At 50.1% G+C, this 22,500-nt stretch overlaps 1 pseudogene; it reads right to left on the bottom strand.

Annotated features, from left to right (window-relative positions):
* Nucleotides 1-22,500, bottom strand: part of LOC123488440 — a 60,886-nt pseudogene that overhangs the window by 22,576 nt on the left and 15,810 nt on the right.

Genomic DNA, 22,500 nt, shown 5'->3' with positions numbered 1-22,500 from the left:
GTCTATCTCTCTGTGTGTGTGTGTGTGTGTTCTGTACCTGTCCAGCGGTCCCAGCCACCACCAGTCTATCTCTCTGTGTGTGTGTGTTCTGTACCTGTCCAGCGGTCCCAGCCACCACCAGCCTATCTCTCTGTGTGTGTGTGTTCTGTACCTGTCCAGCGGTCCCAGCCACCACCAGTCTATCTCTCTGTGTGTGTGTGTGTGTTCTGTACCTGTCCAGCGGTCCCAGCCACCACCAGTCTATCTCTCTGTGTGTGTGTGTTCTGTACCTGTCCAGCGGTCCCAGCCACCACCAGCCTATCTCTCTCTGTGTGTGTGTTTCTGTACCTGTCCAGCGGTCCCAGCCACCACCAGTCTATCTCTCTGTGTGTGTGTGTTCTGTACCTGTCCAGCGGTCCCAGCCACCACCAGTCTATCTCTCTGTGTGTGTGTGTGTGTGTTCTGTACCTGTCCAGCGGTCCCAGCCACCACCAGTCTATCTCTCTGTGTGTGTGTGTGTTCTGTACCTGTCCAGCGGTCCCAGCCACCACCAGTCTATCTCTCTGTGTGTGTGTGTTCTGTACCTGTCCAGCGGTCCCAGCCACCACCAGTCTATCTCTCTGTGTGTGTGTGTTCTGTACCTGTCCAGCGGTCCCAGCCACCACCAGTCTATCTCTCTGTGTGTGTGTGTTCTGTACCTGTCCAGCGGTCCCAGCCACCACCAGTCTATCTCTCTCTGTGTGTGTGTTCTGTACCTGTCCAGCGGTCCCAGCCACCACCAGTCTATCTCTCTGTGTGTGTGTGTTCTGTACCTGTCCAGCGGTCCCAGCCACCACCAGCCTATCTCTCTGTGTGTGTGTGTGTTCTGTACCTGTCCAGCGGTCCCAGCCACCACCAGTCTATCTCTCTCTGTGTCTCTGTGTTCTGTACCTGTCCAGCGGTCCCAGCCACCACCAGCCTATCTCTCTGTGTCTCTGTGTTCTGTACCTGTCCAGCGGTCCCAGCCACCACCAGTCTATCTCTCTGTGTGTGTGTGTGTTCTGTACCTGTCCAGCGGTCCCAGCCACCACCAGCCTATCTCTCTGTGTGTGTGTGTTCTGTACCTGTCCAGCGGTCCCAGCCACCACCAGTCTATCTCTGTGTGTGTGTGTGTTCTGTACCTGTCCAGCGGTCCCAGCCACCACCAGTCTATCTCTCTGTGTGTGTGTGTTCTGTACCTGTCCAGCGGTCCCAGCCACCACCAGTCTATCTCTCTGTGTGTGTGTGTGTTCTGTACCTGTCCAGCGGTCCCAGCCACCACCAGTCTATCTCTCTGTGTGTGTGTGTTCTGTACCTGTCCAGCGGTCCCAGCCACCACCAGTCTATCTCTCTGTGTGTGTGTGTGTGTTCTGTACCTGTCCAGCGGTCCCAGCCACCACCAGTCTATCTCTCTGTGTGTGTGTGTTCTGTACCTGTCCAGCGGTCCCAGCCACCACCAGCCTATCTCTCTCTGTGTGTGTGTGTTCTGTACCTGTCCAGCGGTCCCAGCCACCACCAGTCTATCTCTCTGTGTGTGTGTGTTCTGTACCTGTCCAGCGGTCCCAGCCACCACCAGTCTATCTCTCTCTCTGTGTGTGTGTTCTGTACCTGTCCACGGTCCCAGCCACCACCAGTCTATCTCTCTGTGTGTGTGTGTGTTCTGTACCTGTCCAGCGGTCCCAGCCACCACCAGTCTATCTCTCTGTGTGTGTGTGTTCTGTACCTGTCCAGCGGTCCCAGCCACCACCAGTCTATCTCTCTGTGTGTGTGTGTTCTGTACCTGTCCAGCGGTCCCAGCCACCACCAGCCTATCTCTCTGTGTGTGTGTGTGTTCTGTACCTGTCCAGCGGTCCCAGCCACCACCAGTCTATCTCTCTGTGTGTGTGTGTTCTGTACCTGTCCAGCGGTCCCAGCCACCACCAGTCTATCTCTCTGTGTGTGTGTGTTCTGTACCTGTCCAGCGGTCCCAGCCACCACCAGTCTATCTCTCTCTGTGTGTGTGTGTGTTCTGTACCTGTCCAGCGGTCCCAGCCACCACCAGTCTATCTCTCTGTGTGTGTGTGTTCTGTACCTGTCCAGCGGTCCCAGCCACCACCAGTCTATCTCTCTGTGTGTGTGTTCTGTACCTGTCCAGCGGTCCCAGCCACCACCAGTCTATCTCTCTGTGTGTGTGTGTGTTCTGTACCTGTCCAGCGGTCCCAGCCACCACCAGTCTATCTCTCTGTGTGTGTGTGTGTTCTGTACCTGTCCAGCGGTCCCAGCCACCACCAGTCTATCTCTCTGTGTGTGTGTTCTGTACCTGTCCAGCGGTCCCAGCCACCACCAGTCTATCTCTCTGTGTGTGTGTGTGTGTTCTGTACCTGTCCAGCGGTCCCAGCCACCACCAGTCTATCTCTCTGTGTGTGTGTGTTCTGTACCTGTCCAGCGGTCCCAGCCACCACCAGTCTATCTCTCTGTGTGTGTGTGTGTGTTCTGTACCTGTCAATCAATCAATCAATCAATTTTATTTTATATAGCCCTTCTTACATCAGCTAATATCTCGAAGTGCTGTACAGAAACCCAGCCTAAAACCCCAAACAGCTAGTAATGCAGGTGTAGAAGCACGGTGGCTAGGAAAAACTCCCTAGAAAGGCAAAACCTAGGAAGAAACCTAGAGAGGAACCAGGCTATGAGGGGTGGCCAGTCCTCTTCTGGCTGTGCCGGGTGGAGGTTATAACAGAACCATGCCAAGATGTTCAAAAATGTTCATAAGTGACAAGCATGGTCAAATAATAATCAGGAATAAATCTCAGTTGGCTTTTCATAGCCGATCATTAGAGTTTAAAACAGCAGGTCTGGGACAGGTAGGGGTTCCATAACCGCAGGCAGAACAGTTTAAACTGGAATAGCAGCAAGGCCAGGCGGACTGGGGACAGCAAGGAGTCACCACGGCCGGTAGTCCCGACGTATGGTCCTAGGGCTCAGGTCTCTCAGTTGGCTTTTCATAGCCGATCATTTAGAGTTGAAAACAGCAGGTCTGGGACAGGTAGGGGTTTCGTAGCCGCAGGCAGAACAGTTGAAACTGGAATAGCAGCAAGGCCAGGCGGACTGGGGACAGCAAGGTGTCATCATGCCCGGTAGTCCTGACGTATGGTCCTAGGGCTCAGGTTCTCAGAGAGAAAGAGAGAACGAGAGAATTAGAGAGAGCATACTTAAATTCACACAGGACACTGGATAAGACAGGAGAAGTACTCCAGGTATAACCAACTAACCCCAGCCCCCGACACATAAACTACTGCAGCATAAATACTGGAGGCTGAGACAGGAGCGGTCCGGAGACACTGTGGCCCCCATCCGAAGAAACCCCGGACAGGGCCAAACAGGAAGGATATAACCCCACCCACTCCGCCAAAGCACAGCCCCCCGCACCACTAGAGGGATATCCCCAACCACCAACTTACAATCCTGAGACAAGGCCGAGTATAGCCCACAGAGGTCTCCACCACAGCACAAACCAAGGGGGGGCGCCAACCCAGACAGGAAGATCACGTCAGTAACTCAACCCCACTCAAGTGACGCACCCCTCCCAGGGACGGCATGAAAGAGCACCAGCAAGCCAGTGACTCAGCCCCTGCAACAGGGTTAGAGGCAGAGAACCCCAGTGGAGAGGGGAACCGGCCCGGCAGAGACAGCAAGGGCTGTTCGTTGCTCCAGCCTTTCCGTTCACCTTCACACTCCTGGGCCAGACTACACTCAATCATATGACCTACTGAAGAGATAAGTCTTCAGTAAAGACTTAAAGGTTGAGACCGAGTCTGCGTCTCTCACATGGGTAGGCAGACTGTTCCATAAAAATGGAGATCTATAGGAGAAAGCCCTGCCTCCCGCTGTTTGCTTAGAAATTCTAGGGACAATTAGGAGGCCTGCGTCTTGTGACCGTAGCGTACGTATTGGTATGTACGGCAGGACCAACTCGGAAAGATAGGTAGGAGCAAGCCCATGTAACGCTTTATAGGTTAACAGTAAAACCTTGAAATCAGCCCTTGCCTTAACAGGAAGCCAGTGTAGGGAAGCTAGCACTGGAGTAATATGATCAAATTTCTTGGTTCTAGTCAGGATTCTAGCAGCCGTATTTAGCACTAACTGAAGTTTATTTAGTGCTTTATCCGGGTAGCCGGAAAATAGAGCATTGCAGTAGTCTAATCTAGAAGTAACAAATGCATGGATTAATTTTTCTGCATCATTTTTGGACAGAAAATTTCTGATTTTTGCAATGTTACGTAGATGGAAAAAAAGCTGTCCTTGAAACAGTCTTGATATGTTCGTCAAAAGAGAGATCAGGGTCAAGAGTAACGCCTAGGTCCTTCACAGTTTTATTTGAGACGACTTTACAACCATCAAGATGAATTGTCAGATTTAACAGAAGATCTCTTTGTTTCTTGGGACCTAGTACAAGCATCTCTGTTTTGTCCGAGTTTAAAAGTAAAAAGTTTTCAGCCATCCACTTCCTTATGTCTGAAACACAGGCTTCTAAGCGAGGGCAATTTTGGGGCTTCACCATGCTTCATTGAAATGTACAGCTGTGTGTCATCCGCATAGCAGTGAAAGTTAACATTATGTTTTCGAATAACATCCCCAAGAGGTAAAATATATAGTGAAAACAATAGTGGTCCTAAAACGGAACCTTGAGGAACACCGAAATGTACAGTTGATTTGTCGGAGGACAGACCATTCACAGAGACAAACTGATATCTTTCCGACAGGTAGGATCTAAACCAGGCCAGAACTTGTCCGTGTAGACCAATTTGGGTTTCCAGTCTCTCCAAAAGAATGTGGTGATCGATGGTGTCAAAGGCAGCACTAAGGTCTAGTAGCACGAGGACAGATGCAGAGCCTCGGTCTGACGCCATTAAAAGGTCATTTACCACCTTCACAAGTGCAGTCTCAGTGCTATGATGGGGTCTAAAACCAGACTGAAGCATTTTCGTATACATTGTTTGTCTTCAGAAAGGCAGTGAGTTGCTGCGCAACAGCTTTTTCTAAAATTTTTGAGAGGAATGGAAGATTCGATATAGGCCGATAGTTTTTTATATTTTCCGGGTCAAGGTTTGGCTTTTTCAAGAGAGGCTTTATCACTGCCACTTTTAGTGAGTTTGGTACACATCCGGTGGATAGAGGCTGTTTATTATGTTCAACATAGGAGGGCCAAGCACAGGAAGCAGCTCCTTCAGCAGTTTAGTAGGAATAGGATCCAGTATGCAGCTTGAAGGTTTAGAGGCCATGATTATTTTCATCATTGTGTCAAGAGATATAGTACTAAAACACTTAAGTGTCTCTCCCGATCCCAGGCCCTCGCAGAGTCTGGCAGATCCAGGACAGCTAAGCCCTGGAGGAATACGCAGATTCAAGAGGAGTCCGTAATTTGCTTTCTAATGGTCATGATCTTTTCCTCAAAGAAGTTCATGAATTTATCACTGCTGAAGTGAAAACCATCCTCTCTTGGGGAATGCTGCTTTTAGTTAGCTTTGCAACAGTATCAAAAAGAAATTTTGGATTGTTCTTATTTTCCTCGATTAATTTGGAAAAGTAGGATGATCGAGCAGCAGTGAGGGCTCTTCGGTACTGCACGGTACTGTCTTTCCAAGCTAGTCGGAAGACTTCCAGTTTGGTGTGGCGCCATTTCCGTTCCAATTTCCTGGAAGCTTGCTTCAAAGCTCGGGTATTTTCTGTATACCAGGGAGCTAGTTTCTTATGACAAATGTTTTTCGTTTTTAGGGGTGCAACTGCATCTAGGGTATTGCGCAAGGTTAAATTGAGTTCCTCAGTTAAGTGGTTAACTGATTTTTTGTCCTCTGACGTCCTTGGGTAGGCAGAAGGAGTCTGGAAGGGCATCAATGAATTTTTTGTGTTGTCTGAGAATTTATAGCACGACTTTTGATGCTCCTTGGTTGGGGTCTGAGCAGATTATTTGTTGCGATTGCAAACGTAATAAAATGGTGGTCCGATAGTCCAGGATTTTGTGGAAAAACATTAAGATCTACAACATTTATTCCATGGGACAAAACTAGGTCCAGAGTATGACTGTGGCAGTGAGTAGGTCCAGAGACATGTTGGACAAAACCCACTGAGTCGATAATGGCTCCGAAAGACTTTTGGAGTGGGTCTGTGGACTTCTCCATGTGAATATTAAAATCACCAAAAATTAGAATATGATCTGCTATGACTACAAGGTCTGATAGGAATTCAGGAAACTCAGAGAGGAACGCTGTATATGGCCCAGGAGGCCTGTAAACAGTAGCTATAAAAAGTGATTGAGTAGGCTGCATAGATTTCATGACTAGAAGCTCGAAAGATGAAAACGTCATTTTTTTTTTGTAAATTGAAATTTGCTATCGTAAATGTTAGCAACACCTCCGCCTTTGCGGGATGCACGGGAATATGGTCACTAGTGTAACCAGGAGGTGAGGCCTCATTTAACACAGCAAATTCATCAGGCTTAAGCCATGTTTCAGTCAGGCCAATCACATCAAGATTATGATCAGTGATGAGTTCATTGACTATGACTGCCTTTGAAGTGAGGGATCTAACATTAAGTAACCCTATTTTGAGATGTGAGGTATCACGATCTCTTTCAATAATGGCAGGAATGGAGGAGGTCTTTATCCTAATAAGATTGCTAGGGTGAACACCACCATGTTTAGTTTTGCCCAACCTAGGTCGAGGCACAGACACAGTCTCAATGGGTATGGCTGAGCTGACTACACTGACTATGCTATTGGCAGACTCCACTAAGCTGGCAGGTTGGCTAACAGCCTGCTGCCTGGCCTGCACCCTATTTCACTGTGGGGCTAGAGGAGTTAGAGCCCTATCTATGTTGGTAGATAAGAGGAGAGCACCCCTCCAGTTAGGATGGAGTCCGTCACTCCTCAGCAGGTCAGGCTTGATCCTGTTTGTGGGTGAGTCCCAGAAAGAGGGGCCAATTATCCACAAATGTTATCTTTTGGGAGGGGCAGAAAACAGTTTTCAACCAGCGATTGAGTGCTGAGACTCTGCTGTAGAGCTCATCACTTCCCCTAACTGGGAGGGGGCCAGAGACAATTACTCGATGCCGACACATCTTTCTAGCTGATTTACACGCTGAAGCTATGTTGCACTTGGTGACCTCTGACTGTTTCATCCTAACATCGTTGGTGCCGACGTGGATAACAATATCTCTATACTCTCTACACTCGCCAGTTTTAGCTTTAGCCAGCACCATCTTTAGATTAGCCTTAACGTCGGTAGCCCTGCCCCTGGTAAACAGTGTATGATCGCTGGGTGATTCGTTTTAAGTCTAATACTGCGGGTAATGGAGTCGCCGATGACTAGGGTTTTCAATTTGTCAGAGCTAATGGTGGGAGCCTTCGGAGTCTCAGACCCCCGTAACGGGAGGAGTAGAGACTAGAGAAGACTCAGACTCAGACTCCGACTCGCTACATAATGGGGAAAACCGGTTGAAGGTTTCTGTCGGCTGAATGAGCGACACCGGTTGAGCATTCCAACAGTATTTCCCTCCAGAAGCCATGAGAAAGTTGTCCGGCTGCGGGGACTGTGCGGGGGATTTATACTAACATTACTGTCTGTACTTACTGGTGGCACAGACGCTGTTTCTTCCTTTCCTACACTGATATTACCCTTGCCTAACGATTGCGTCTGAAGCTGGGCTTGTAGCACAGCTATTCTCGCCGTAAGGCGAGAATTCTCCTGTATATTATGAGTACAGCGACTGCAATTAGAAGACATCATGTTAATGTTACTACTTAGCTTCGCTGTTGAAGATGTTGATGAACCATGTCCAGATAAAGCGTCCGGAGTGAAAAAGTTGAATAAGGGAAAAAAGTTGCGATGGAAAAAGGAAAATAACGTAAAGTTGGCAGCTAAAACGCACAGGAAAAAGACTCTTCTGACTCTTCTGTCTCGGGATAAACGTCCGGGTGAAAAAGTTTAACGAAAAAGATGAGTGAGGACAAAACTAAAAAGTTGGTAAATTTGTTGAACACAGAGATTGATTAAACGTTTATTAAAAGTAAAACGTGAATAGTTTGTTAGGTAGCCAAGTAGCAACAAACAGCAGAGCAGCACGGAGACAATGCGGAAGCGAGACGGAAGTCACGTGTCACGTTTCTCTCTCTCTATTCTGTACCTGTCCAGCGGTCCCAGCCACCACCAGTCTATCTCTCTGTGTGTGTGTGTGTTCTGTACCTGTCCAGCGGTCCCAGCCACCACCAGTCTATCTCTCTGTGTGTGTGTGTTCTGTACCTGTCCAGCGGTCCCAGCCACCACCAGTCTATCTCTCTGTGTGTGTGTGTTCTGTACCTGTCCAGCGGTCCCAGCCACCACCAGCCTATCTCTCTGTGTGTGTGTGTGTGTCTGTACCTGTCCAGCGGTCCCAGCCACCACCAGTCTATCTCTCTGTGTGTGTGTGTTCTGTACCTGTCCAGCGGTCCCAGCCACCACCAGTCTATCTCTCTGTGTGTGTGTGTTCTGTACCTGTCCAGCGGTCCCAGCCACCACCAGTCTATCTCTCTCTGTGTGTGTGTGTGTTCTGTACCTGTCCAGCGGTCCCAGCCACCACCAGTCTATCTCTCTGTGTGTGTGTGTTCTGTACCTGTCCAGCGGTCCCAGCCACCACCAGTCTATCTCTCTGTGTGTGTGTTCTGTACCTGTCCAGCGGTCCCAGCCACCACCAGTCTATCTCTCTGTGTGTGTGTGTGTTCTGTACCTGTCCAGCGGTCCCAGCCACCACCAGTCTATCTCTCTGTGTGTGTGTGTGTTCTGTACCTGTCCAGCGGTCCCAGCCACCACCAGTCTATCTCTCTGTGTGTGTGTGTTCTGTACCTGTCCAGCGGTCCCAGCCACCACCAGCCTATCTCTCTCTGTGTGTGTGTGTTCTGTACCTGTCCAGCGGTCCCAGCCACCACCAGTCTATCTCTCTGTGTGTGTGTGTGTTCTGTACCTGTCCAGCGGTCCCAGCCACCACCAGTCTATCTCTCTCTCTGTGTGTGTGTTCTGTACCTGTCCAGCGGTCCCAGCCACCACCAGTCTATCTCTCTGTGTGTGTGTGTGTTCTGTACCTGTCCAGCGGTCCCAGCCACCACCAGTCTATCTCTCTGTGTGTGTGTGTTCTGTACCTGTCCAGCGGTCCCAGCCACCACCAGTCTATCTCTCTGTGTGTGTGTGTTCTGTACCTGTCCAGCGGTCCCAGCCACCACCAGCCTATCTCTCTGTGTGTGTGTGTGTTCTGTACCTGTCCAGCGGTCCCAGCCACCACCAGTCTATCTCTCTGTGTGTGTGTGTTTCTGTACCTGTCCAGCGGTCCCAGCCACCACCAGTCTATCTCTCTGTGTGTGTGTGTTCTGTACCTGTCCAGCGGTCCCAGCCACCACCAGTCTATCTCTCTCTGTGTGTGTGTGTGTTCTGTACCTGTCCAGCGGTCCCAGCCACCACCAGTCTATCTCTCTGTGTGTGTGTGTTCTGTACCTGTCCAGCGGTCCCAGCCACCACCAGTCTATCTCTCTGTGTGTGTGTTCTGTACCTGTCCAGCGGTCCCAGCCACCACCAGTCTATCTCTCTGTGTGTGTGTGTGTTCTGTACCTGTCCAGCGGTCCCAGCCACCACCAGTCTATCTCTCTGTGTGTGTGTGTGTTCTGTACCTGTCCAGCGGTCCCAGCCACCACCAGTCTATCTCTCTGTGTGTGTGTGTTCTGTACCTGTCCAGCGGTCCCAGCCACCACCAGCCTATCTCTCTCTGTGTGTGTGTGTTCTGTACCTGTCCAGCGGTCCCAGCCACCACCAGTCTATCTCTCTGTGTGTGTGTGTTCTGTACCTGTCCAGCGGTCCCAGCCACCACCAGTCTATCTCTCTCTCTCTGTGTGTGTGTTCTGTACCTGTCCAGCGGTCCCAGCCACCACCAGTCTATCTCTCTGTGTGTGTGTGTGTTCTGTACCTGTCCAGCGGTCCCAGCCACCACCAGTCTATCTCTCTGTGTGTGTGTGTTCTGTACCTGTCCAGCGGTCCCAGCCACCACCAGTCTATCTCTCTGTGTGTGTGTTCTGTACCTGTCCAGCGGTCCCAGCCACCACCAGCCTATCTCTCTGTGTGTGTGTGTGTTCTGTACCTGTCCAGCGGTCCCAGCCACCACCAGTCTATCTCTCTGTGTGTGTGTGTTCTGTACCTGTCCAGCGGTCCCAGCCACCACCAGTCTATCTCTCTGTGTGTGTGTGTTCTGTACCTGTCCAGCGGTCCCAGCCACCACCAGTCTATCTCTCTCTGTGTGTGTGTGTGTTCTGTACCTGTCCAGCGGTCCCAGCCACCACCAGTCTATCTCTCTGTGTGTGTGTGTTCTGTACCTGTCCAGCGGTCCCAGCCACCACCAGTCTATCTCTCTGTGTGTGTGTTCTGTACCTGTCCAGCGGTCCCAGCCACCACCAGTCTATCTCTCTGTGTGTGTGTGTGTTCTGTACCTGTCCAGCGGTCCCAGCCACCACCAGTCTATCTCTCTGTGTGTGTGTGTGTTCTGTACCTGTCCAGCGGTCCCAGCCACCACCAGTCTATCTCTCTGTGTGTGTGTTCTGTACCTGTCCAGCGGTCCCAGCCACCACCAGTCTATCTCTCTGTGTGTGTGTGTGTGTTCTGTACCTGTCCAGCGGTCCCAGCCACCACCAGTCTATCTCTCTGTGTGTGTGTTCTGTACCTGTCCAGCGGTCCCAGCCACCACCAGTCTATCTCTTGTGTGTGTGTGTGTGTTCTGTACCTGTCCAGCGGTCCCAGCCACCACCAGTCTATCTCTGTGTGTGTGTGTGTTCTGTACCTGTCCAGCGGTCCCAGCCACCACCAGTCTATCTCTCTGTGTGTGTGTTCTGTACCTGTCCAGCGGTCCCAGCCACCACCAGTCTATCTCTCTCTGTGTGTGTGTGTGTTCTGTACCTGTCCAGCGGTCCCAGCCACCACCAGTCTATCTCTCTGTGTGTGTGTGTTCTGTACCTGTCCAGCGGTCCCAGCCACCACCAGTCTATCTCTCTGTGTGTGTGTGTTCTGTACCTGTCCAGCGGTCCCAGCCACCACCAGTCTATCTCTCTCTGTGTGTGTGTTCTGTACCTGTCCAGCGGTCCCAGCCACCACCAGTCTATCTCTCTGTGTGTGTGTGTGTTCTGTACCTGTCCAGCGGTCCCAGCCACCACCAGTCTATCTCTCTCTGTGTCTCTGTGTTCTGTACCTGTCCAGCGGTCCCAGCCACCACCAGCCTATCTCTCTGTGTGTGTGTGTGTTCTGTACCTGTCCAGCGGTCCCAGCCACCACCAGCCTATCTCTCTCTGTGTGTGTGTGTCTGTACCTGTCCAGCGGTCCCAGCCACCACCAGTCTATCTCTCTGTGTGTGTGTGTGTTCTGTACCTGTCCAGCGGTCCCAGCCACCACCAGTCTGCAGCTGTGTTTACAGAGACTGATCTTCTGGATCCCCAGACGAGGATCATCACTATACGGATCAAAACAACCCACCTAGAACACACACCATCATCATCATCATCATCATCATCATCATCATCATCATCATTACTACAGACACCAGCAACCCAGCAGGAGTCTCTATAATACATTCAATTACTAAAACGTTATTTATCCCAGAGGGGGAATCAGGCCAACATGTTATTTATCCCAGAGGGAATCAGCCAACACGTTATTTATCCCAGAGGGGGAATCAGGCCAACACGTTATTTATCCCAGAGGGGGAATCAGGCCAACACGTTATTTATCCCAGAGGGGGAATCAGGCCAACCGTTATTTATCCCCAGAGGGGAATCAGGCCAACACGTTATTTATCCCAGAGGGGGAATCAGGCCAACACGTTATTTATCCCAGAGGGGAATCAGGCCAACACGTTATTTATCCCATAGGGAATCAGGCCAACACGTTATTTATCCCAGAGGGGGAATCAGGCCAACACGTTATTTATCCCAGAGGGGAATCAGGCCAACACGTTATTTATCCCAGAGGGGAATCCGGCCAACACGTTATTTATCCCAGAGGGTGAATCCGGCCAACACGTTATTTATCCCAGAGGGTGAATCAGGCCAACACGTTATTTATCCCAGAGGGGGAATCAGGCCAACACGTTATTTATCCCAGAGGGGGAATCAGGCCAACACGTTATTTATCCCAGAGGGGGAATCAGGCCAACACGTTATTTATCCCAGAGGGGGAATCAGGCCAACACGTTATTTATCCCAGAGGGGGAATCAGGCCAACACGTTATTTATCCCAGGGGCGGAATCAGGCCAACACGTTATTTATCCCAGAGGGGGAATCAGGCCAACACGTTATTTATCCCAGGGGGGGAATCAGGCCAACACGTTATATATCCCAGAGGGGGAATCAGGCCAACACGTTATTTATCCCAGGGGGGGAATCAGGCCAACACGTTATTTATCCCAGAGGGGGAATCAGGCCAACACGTTATTTATCCCAGGGCGGAATCAGGCCAACACGTTATTTATCCCAGAGGGGAATCAGGCCAACACGTTATTTATCCCAGGGCGGAATCAGGCCAACACGTTATTTATCCCAGAGGGGAATCAGGCCAACACGTTATTTATCCCAGGGGCGGAATCAGGCCAACACGTTATTTATCCCAGAGGGGGAATCAGGCCAACACGTTATTTATCCCAGAGGGGAATCAGGCCAACACGTTATTTATCCCAGAGGGGGAATCAGGCCAACATGTTATTTATCCCAGAGGGGAATCAGGCCAACATGTTATTTATCCCAGAGGGAGATCAGGCCAACATGTCTACTTTACAGATCACCAACCTAAAACCCCAAAGAACAAGCAATGCAGTAGTAGTAGCAGTAGTAGTAGTAGTATAGTAGTAGTAGTAGTAGTAGTAGTAGTAGTAGTATAGTGGTAGTAGTAGTATGGTAGTAGTAGTAGTGGTGTAGTATGGTAGTAGTAGTAGTAGTAGTGAGTATGGTCTGTATCAGTAGTATGGTGGTAGTAGTAGTATAGTGGTAGTGTTATGGTAGTAGTAGTAGTGAGTATAGTAGTAGTGGTATAGTGGTATTAGTGGTATAGTAGTAGTGGTAGTGAGTATGGCAGTAGTAGTGAGTATGGTAGTGGTATAGTGGTACTAGTGAGTATAGTAGTAGTAGTAGTGGTATAGTGGTATTAGTGGTATGGTAGTGGTAGTGGTATGGCGGTAGTGAGTATGGCAGTGGTAGTACAGTGGTATTGGTAGTACAGTAGTAGTGGTATAGTAGTAGTGGTATGGTGGTAGTAGTATGTAGTAGTAGTATGGTAGTATAGTGGTATTAGTGGTATAGTAGTAGTAGTGGTTTAAGTGGTATTAGTAGTATAGTGGTATGGTAGTAGTAGTATGGTAGTGGTATAGTAGTGGTAGTAGTATAGTAGTATTAGTAGTATGGTAGTAGTAGAGTGGTACGGTAGTGAGTATAGTAGTGGTAGTAGTGGTAGTGGTAGTAGTAGTGGTGGTAGTGGTAGTGGTATTGTGGTGAGTATAGTAGTGGTAGTGTTGCAGTGGTAGTATGGTAGTAGTAGTGGTGTGGTAGTAGTGAGTATGGTAGTGGTAGTGAGTATGGTAGTAGTGAGTATAGTAGTAGTAGTAGTATTGTGGTAGTATGGTGGTAGTAGTGGTAGTTGTAGTAGTAGTGGTGTAGTAGTAGTGGTATAGTAGTAGTAGTGTGCAGTAGTAGTAGTATAGTAGTAGTAGTGGTAGTAGTGAGTATGGTACTATAGTAGTAGTATAGTAGTATAGTAGTAGTAGTATAGTAGTAGTGAGGTATAGTGGTAGTAGTAGTATTATAGTAGTAGTAGTATAGTAGTAGTAGTATATTCGTATTAGTAGTATAGTAGTGGTATAGTGGTAGTAGTAGTAGTAGTATCATGTAGTATAGTAGTAGTAGTATATTAGTATTAGTAGTATGGTAGCGGTGTAGTATAGTAGTATAGTAGTAGTATTGTAGTGAGTATAGTAGTAGTATAGTAGTAGTAGTAATATTGTGGTGGTATGAGTAGTAGTAGTAGTATAGTAGTAGTAGTATAGTAGTAGTAGTAGTATAGTGTAGTATAGTAGTAGTAGTATTGTAGTAGTATAGTAGTAGTAGTAGTAGTAGTAGTAGTAGGAGTGTAAGTTGAGGAGAGACTGACATGCATGTTACTGACACTTTCCCTCCATGTATAATATAATATAAAATAATATATAATATGCCATTTAGCAGCGCTTTTTATCCAAAGCGACTTACAGTCATGTGCGCATACATTTTTACGTATTACCGGGGATGGAACCCACTACCCTGGCGTTCCAAGCGCCGTGCTCTACCAGCTGAGCTACAGAGGACCGTAGTACGATCCGTGCTGCTTTGTTCATGGACCAACTGCAATTTACCCATGTCCTTCCTTGCCGCACATGACCACACAGGTGGGCAGTAGTCCAGGTGCGACAAAACTAGGGCCTGTAGGACCTGTCTGGTCGACTGAGATGTCAACAAGGCAGAGCAACGCCCTATCACGGACAGACCTCTTCCCATTTAACAACCATTGAGTCTATGTGTTTTGAACATGACAGCTTGCTATCTAGGGTTACACCCAGCAGTTGTCTCCTCAACTTGCTCAATAGCAACATTATTCAATAATAGATCTAAATGAGGTTTAGCGTTGAGCAAGTGATATATCCCCAAAATGATGCTTTTTGTTTTTTGAGATATTTAGCACCAGCCTATTTTAGTTACCTATTCTAAAACTGCCTGGAGCTCTATGTTAAGGGTGTCAGTTATTTATTTTACTGTTGCAGTCGACGTGTATGCTGTTGATTCGTCAGCGTACAGACACACAGGCTTTATTCAAGGTCAGGGGAAGGTCATTAGTAAAAACAGAAAACCAAAGTTTGCTAAGCACCTGTAACAGGCTGATTGGTCGGCCGTTTGAACCATTAAAAGGTGTTCTGCTATTCTTGGGTAGTGGATTTGACCTTTGCCTCCCTCCATATCTGAGGGCACACACCATCTTCTAGGCTTACATTTTTAACTTTAGGACAGAGGTCAGGGGTGTGTTTGTGTGTGTGTGTGTGTGTGTGTGTGCATGTGGAGTGTGTGTGTATTTGTATTTATTATGGATCCCCATTAGTTCCTGCCAAGGCAGCAGCTACTCTTCCTGGGGTTTATTATGGATCCCCATTAGTTCCTGCCAAGGCAGCAGCTATTCTTCCTGGGGTTTATTATGGATCCCCATTAGTTCCTGCCAAGGCAGCAGCTACTCTTCCTGGGGTTTATTATGGATCCCCATTAGTTCCTGCCAAGGCAGCAGCTACTCTTCCTGGGGTTTATTATGGATCCCCATTAGTTCCTGCCAAGGCAGCAGCTACTCTTCCTGGGGTTTATTATGGATCCCCATTAGTTCCTGCCAAGGCAGCAGCTACTCTTCCTGGGGTTTATTATGGATCCCCATTAGTTCCTGCAAAGGCAGCAGCTACTCTTCCTGGGGTTTATTATGGATCCCCATTAGTTCCTGCCAAGGCAGCAGCTACTCTTCCTGGGGTTTATTATGGATCCCCCATTAGTTCCTGCCAAGGCAGCAGCTACTCTTCCTGGGGTTTATTATGGATCCCCATTACTTCCTGCCAAGGCAGCGGCTACTCTTCCTGGGGTTTATTATGGATCCCCATTAGTTCCTGTCAAGGCAGCAGCTACTCTTCCTGGGGTTTATTATGGATCCCCATTAGTTCCTGCCAAGGCAGCAGCTACTCTTCCTGGGGTTTATTATGGATCCCCATTAGTTCCTGCCAAGGCAGCAGCTACTCTTCCTGGGGTTTATTATGGATCCCCATTAGTTCCTGCAAAGGCAGCTACTCTTCCTGGGGTTTATTATGGATCCCCATTAGTTCCTGCCAAGGCAGCAGCTACTCTTCCTGGGGTTTATTATGGACCCCCATTAGTTCCTGCCAAGGCAGCAGCTACTCTTCCTGGGGTTTATTATGGATCCCCATTAGTTCCTGCCAAGGCAGCAGCTGCTCTTCCTGGGGTTTATTATGGACCCCCATTAGTTCCTGCCAAGGCAGCGGCTACTCTTCCTGGGGTTTATTACGGATCCCCATTAGTTCCTGCCAAGGCAGCGGCTACTCTTCCTGGGGTTTATTACGGATCCCCATTAGTTCCTGCCAAGGCAGCGGCTGCTCTTCCTGGGGTTTATTACGGACCCCCATTAGTTCCTGCCAAGGCAGCGGCTACTCTTCCTGGGGTTTATTACGGATCCCCATTAGTTCCTGCCAAGGCAGCAGCTACTCTTCCTGGGGTTTATTACGGATCCCCATTAGTTCCTGCCGAGGCAGCAGCTACTCTTCCTGGGGTTTATTACGGATCCCCATTAGTTCCTGCCGAGGCAGCAGCTACTCTTCCTGGGGTTTATTACGGATCCCCATTAGTTCCTGCCAAGGCAGCAGCTACTCTTCCTGGGGTTTATTACGGATCCCCATTAGTTCCTGCCAAGGCAGCGGCTACTCTTCCTGGGGTTTATTATGGATCCCCATTAGTTCCTGCCAAGGCGCGGCTACTCTTCCTGGGGTTTATTATGGATCCCCATTAGTTCCTGCCAAGGCAGCAGCTACTCTTCCTGGGGTTTATTATGGATCCCCATTAGTTTCCTGCCAAGGCAGCAGCTACTCTTCCTGGGGTTTATTATGGATCCCCATTAGTTCCTGCCAAGGCAGCAGCTACTCTTCCTGGGGTTTATTATGGATCCCCATTGGTTCCTGCCAAGGCAGCAGCTACTCTTCCTGGGGGTTTATTATGGATCCCCATTAGTTCCTGCCAAGGCAGCAGCTACTCTTCCTGGGGTTTATTATGGATCCCCATTAGTTCCTGCCAAGGCAGCAGCTACTCTTCCTGGGGTTTATTACGGATCCCCATTAGTTCCTGCCAAGGCAGCGGCTGCTCTTCCTGGGGTTTATTACGGATCCCCATTAGTTCCTGCCAAGGCAGCGGCTACTCTTCCTGGGGTTTATTACGGATCCCCATTAGTTCCTGCCAAGGCAGCGGCTACTCTTCCTGGGGTTTATTATGGATCCCCATTAGTTCCTGCCAAGGCAGCAGCTACTCTTCCTGGGGTTTATTATGGATCCCCATTAGTTCTGAAAAGGCAGCAGCTACTCTTCCTGGGGTTTATTATGGATCCCCCATTAGTTCCTGCCAAGGCAGCAGCTACTCTTCCTGGGGTTTATTATGGATCCCCATTAGTTCCTGCCAAGGCAGCAGCTACTCTTCCTGGGGTTTATTATGGATCCCCATTAGTTCCTGCCAAGGCAGCAGCTACTCTTCCTGGGGTTTATTATGGATCCCCATTAGTTCCTGCCAAGGCAGCAGCTACTCTTCCTGTGGTTTATTATGGATCCCCATTAGTTCCTGCCAAGGCAGCAGCTACTCTTCCTGGGGTTTATTATGGATCCCCATTAGTTCCTGCCAAGGCAGCAGCTACTCTTCCTGGGGTTTATTATGGATCCCCATTAGTTCTGAAAAGGCAGCAGCTGCTCTTCCTGGGGTTTATTATGGATCCCCATTAGTTCCTGCCAAGGCAGCAGCTACTCTTCCTGGGGTTTATTATGGATCCCCATTAGGTCCTGCCAAGGCAGCAGCTACTCTTCCTGGGGTTTATTATGGATCCCCATTAGTTCTGAAAAGGCAGCAGCTGCTCTTCCTGGGGTTTATTATGGATCCCCATTAGTTCATGCCAAGGCAGCAGCTACTCTTCCTGGGGTTTATTATGGATCCCCATTAGTTCCTGCCAAGGCAGCAGCTACTCTTCCTGGGGTTTATTATGGATCCCCATTAGTTCCTGCCAAGGCAGCAGCTACTCTTCCTGGGGTTTATTATGGATCCCCATTAGTTCCTGCCAGGAACCCCAGGAAGAGTAGCTGCTGGTGTGTGTGTCTGCATGTGTGTGTGTGTGTGTGTCTGTGTGTGTGTTCTGACCTTCCTGAAGGGAGGCCACTCCTCCTCCTGCAGTGCTTCGGGGTCGTTGACAGGGTCCAGGAGGTCGTCGTTAGGGTAACAGTCGGTATGGAAGACGTTAGCCGTGCTGAGCTTGTAGACAGGAGTCAGGGCCACACCAGACACATCCCAGAACCGCACGGTACCGTCCTCATGCCTGCACACACACACACACACAGAACATGGTGGTGGCAGTAGGAAGACTACAAAGGACTGTGTGTGTGTGTGTGTGTGTGTGTGTGTGTGTGTGTCTGTGTGTGTGTGTGTGTGTGTTTACCCTGTTAGCAGCAGCTCCTGTTGTTTGGGCGGGGGCGCTAGATTCTCCCCTCCACATATCGGCCAACTCTACACACACACACACACGAGTTGTAGGTTAGATGACAGATGCCCTAAGAAGTGAATAAGGCCTCATTCATCCAGCTGTGAACGCATGTCCCTCTGATGACCTCTGACCCCTCTGTTCATCCCTCTAACCCCTCTGTTCATCCCTCTGACCCCTCTGTTCATCCCTCTAACCCCTCTGATGACCTCTGACCCCTCTGTTCATCCCTCTGACCCCTCTGATCATCCCTCTGACCCCTCTGATGACCTCTAACCCCTCTGATGACCTCTGACCCCTCTGTTCATCCCTCTAACCCCTCTGTTCATCCCTCTGACCCCTCTGTTCATCCCTCTAACCCCTCTGTTCATCCCTCTAACCCCTCTGTTCATCCCTCTGACCCCTCTGTTCATCCCTCTGACCCCTCTGTTCATCCCTCTGACACCTCTGTTCATCCCTCTGACCCCTCTGTTCATCCCTCTGACCCCTCTGTTCATCCCTCTAACCCCTCTGTTCATCCCTCTAACCCCTCTGTTCATCCCTCTGACCCCTCTGTTCATCCCTCTGACCCCTCTGTTCATCCCTCTAACCCCTCTGTTCATCCCTCTAACCCCTCTGTTCATCCCTCTAACCCCTCTGATGACCTCTAACCCCTCTGTTCATCCCTCTGACCCCTCTGTTCATCCCTCTAACCCCTCTGATGACCTCTAACCCCTCTGTTCATCCCTCTGACCCCTCTGTTCATCCCTCTGACCCCTCTGTTCATCCCTCTAACCCCTCTGTTCATCCCTCTAACCCCTCTGATGACCTCTGACCCCTCTGTTCATCCCTCTAACCCCTCTGATGACCTCTAACCCCTCTGTTCATCCCTCTAACGACCTCTAACCCCTCTGTTCATCCCTCTGACCCCTCTGATGACCTCTGACCCCTCTGTTCATCCCTCTGACCCCTCTGTTCATCCCTCTAACCCCTCTGTTCATCCCTCTGACCCCTCTGTTCATCCCTCTGACCCCTCTGTTCATCCCTCTAACCCCTCTGTTCATCCCTCTAACCCCTCTGTTCATCCCTCTGACCCCTCTGTTCATCCCTCTAACCCCTCTGTTCATCCCTCTGACCCCTCTGTTCATCCCTCTGACCCCTCTGATGACCTTTAACCCCTCTGTTCATCCCTCTAACCCATCTGTTCATCCCTCTGACCCCTCTGTTCATCCCTCTGATCCCTCTGTTCATCCCTCTGACCCCTCTGTTCATCCCTCTAACCCCTCTGTTCATCCCTCTGACCCCTCTGTTCATCCCTCTAACCCCTCTGTTCATCCCTCTAACCCCTCTGTTCATCCCTCTGACCCCTCTATTCATCCCTCTGACCCCTCTGTTCATCCCTCTGACCCCTCTGTTCATCCCTCTGACCCCTCTGATGACCTCTAACCCCTCTGACCCCTCTGTTCATCCCTCTAACCCCTCTGTTCATCCCTCTAACCCCTCTGTTCATCCCTCTAACCCCTCTGATGACCTCTAACCCCTCTGTTCATCCCTCTGACCCCTCTGTTCATCCCTCTGACCCCTCTGTTCATCCCTCTGACCCCTCTGTTCATCCCTCTGACCCCTCTGTTCATCCCTCTAACCCCTCTGTTCATCCCTCTAACCCCTCTGTTCATCCCTCTAACCCCTCTGTTCATCCCTCTAACCCCTCTGTTCATCCCTCTGACCCCTCTGTTCATCCCTCTGACCCCTCTGTTCATCCCTCTGACCCCTCTGTTCATCCCTCTGACCCCTCTGTTCATCCCTCTGACCCCTCTGTTCATCCCTCTAACCCCTCTGATGACCTCTAACCCCTCTGTTCATCCCTCTGACCCCTCTGTTCATCCCTCTAACCCCTCTGATGACCTCTAACCCCTCTGTTCATCCCTCTAACCCCTCTGTTCATCCCTCTAACCCCTCTGTTCATCCCTCTAACCCCTCTGTTCATCCCTCTGACCCCTCTGTTCATCCCTCTGACCCCTCTGTTCATCCCTCTGACCCCTCTGTTCATCCCTCTAACCCCTCTGTTCATCCCTCTAACCCCTCTGTTCATCCCTCTGACCCCTCTGTTCATCCCTCTAACCCCTCTGATGACCTCTAACCCCTCTGTTCATCCCTCTAACCCCTCTGTTCATCCCTCTGACCCCTCTGTTCATCCCTCTAACCCCTCTGATGACCTCTAACCCCTCTGTTCATCCCTCTAACCCCTCTGTTCATCCCTCTAACCCCTCTGTTCATCCCTCTAACCCCTCTGTTCATCCCTCTAACCCCTCTGATGACCTCTGACCCCTCTGTTCATCCCTCTAACCCCTCTGTTCATCCCTCTGACCCCTCTGTTCATCCCTCTAACCCCTCTGTTCATCCCTCTGACCCCTCTGTTCATCCCTCTAACCCCTCTGATGACCTCTGACCCCTCTGTTCATCCCTCTGACCCCTCTGTTCATCCCTCTGACCCCTCTGTTCATCCCTCTAACCCCTCTGTTCATCCCTCTAACCCCTCTGTTCATCCCTCTAACCCCTCTGTTCATCCCTCTAACCCCTCTGTTCATCCCTCTAACCCCTCTGTTCATCCCTCTAACCCCTCTGTTCATCCCTCTAACCCCTCTGTTCATCCCTCTGACCCCTCTGTTCATCCCTCTGACCCCTCTGTTCATCCCTCTGACCCCTCTGTTCATCCCTCTGACCCCTCTGTTCATCCCTCTAACCCCTCTGTTCATCCCTCTGACCCCCTCTGTTCATCCCTCTAACCCCTCTGATGACCTCTAACCCCTCTGTTCATCCCTCTGACCCCTCTGTTCATCCCTCTAACCCCTCTGATGACCTCTAACCCCTCTGTTCATCCCTCTAACCCCTCTGTTCATCCCTCTGACCCCTCTGTTCATCCCTCTAACCCCTCTGATGACCTCTAACCCCTCTGTTCATCCCTCTAACCCCTCTGATGACCTCTAACCCCTCTGTTCATCCCTCTAACCCCTCTGTTCATCCCTCTAACCCCTCTGTTCATCCCTCTGACCCCTCTGTTCATCCCTCTAACCCCTCTGTTCATCCCTCTAACCCCTCTGTTCATCCCTCTAACCCCTCTGTTCATCCCTCTAACCCCTCTGTTCATCCCTCTGACCCCTCTGTTCATCCCTCTGACCCCTCTGTTCATCCCTCTGACCCCTCTGTTCATCCCTCTAACCCCTCTGTTCATCCCTCTAACCCCTCTGTTCATCCCTCTGACCCCTCTGTTCATCCCTCTAACCCCTCTGATGACCTCTAACCCCTCTGTTCATCCCTCTAACCCCTCTGTTCATCCCTCTGACCCCTCTGTTCATCCCTCTGACCCCTCTGTTCATCCCTCTAACCCCTCTGTTCATCCCTCTAACCCCTCTGATGACCTCTAACCCCTCTGTTCATCCCTCTAACCCCTCTGTTCATCCCTCTGACCCCTCTGTTCATCCCTCTAACCCCTCTGATGACCTCTGACCCCTCTGTTCATCCCTCTAACCCCTCTGTTCATCCCTCTAACCCCTCTGTTCATCCCTCTGACCCCTCTGTTCATCCCTCTGACCCCTCTGTTCATCCCTCTGACCCCTCTGTTCATCCCTCTAACCCCTCTGATGACCTCCTGACCCCCTCTGTTCATCCCTCTAACCCCTCTGTTCATCCCTCTAACCCATCTGTTCATCCCTCTGACCCCTCTGTTCATCCCTCTAACCCCTCTGTTCATCCCTCTAACCCCTCTGTTCATCCCTCTAACCCCTCTGTTCATCCCTCTAACCCCTCTGATGACCTTTAACCCCTCTGTTCATCCCTCTAACCCATCTGTTCATCCCTCTAACCCCTCTGTTCATCCCTCTATCCCCTCTGTTCCAGTGCCAACTCCAACCCTCCCTGGCCCTGCCGCAGGCTGGTATGATATACCAGAACACCAGCTGTGTGTGTGTTCTCTAAGCTCCATCTGATCAAACAGCTGCTTTTGGCTGCAAAGCCTTTAACTATGGACACCTGCTGCTAAGCTAACAATGCTAATACAGACTAACCTGCTGCTAAGCTAACAACGCTAACACAGAGTAACCTGCTGCTAAGCTAACGCTAATACAGACTAACCTGCTGCAAGCTAACAACGCCTAATACAGACTCAACCTTGCTGCTAAGCTAACAACGCCAACACAGAG

This window comes from Coregonus clupeaformis, unplaced genomic scaffold, assembly GCF_020615455.1.
Source record: "Coregonus clupeaformis isolate EN_2021a unplaced genomic scaffold, ASM2061545v1 scaf2297, whole genome shotgun sequence".
NCBI lineage: Eukaryota > Metazoa > Chordata > Actinopteri > Salmoniformes > Salmonidae > Coregonus > Coregonus clupeaformis.
The sequence above is the reverse complement of the archived record's forward strand: the minus strand, read 5'-3'. Positions and strand labels throughout refer to the sequence as shown.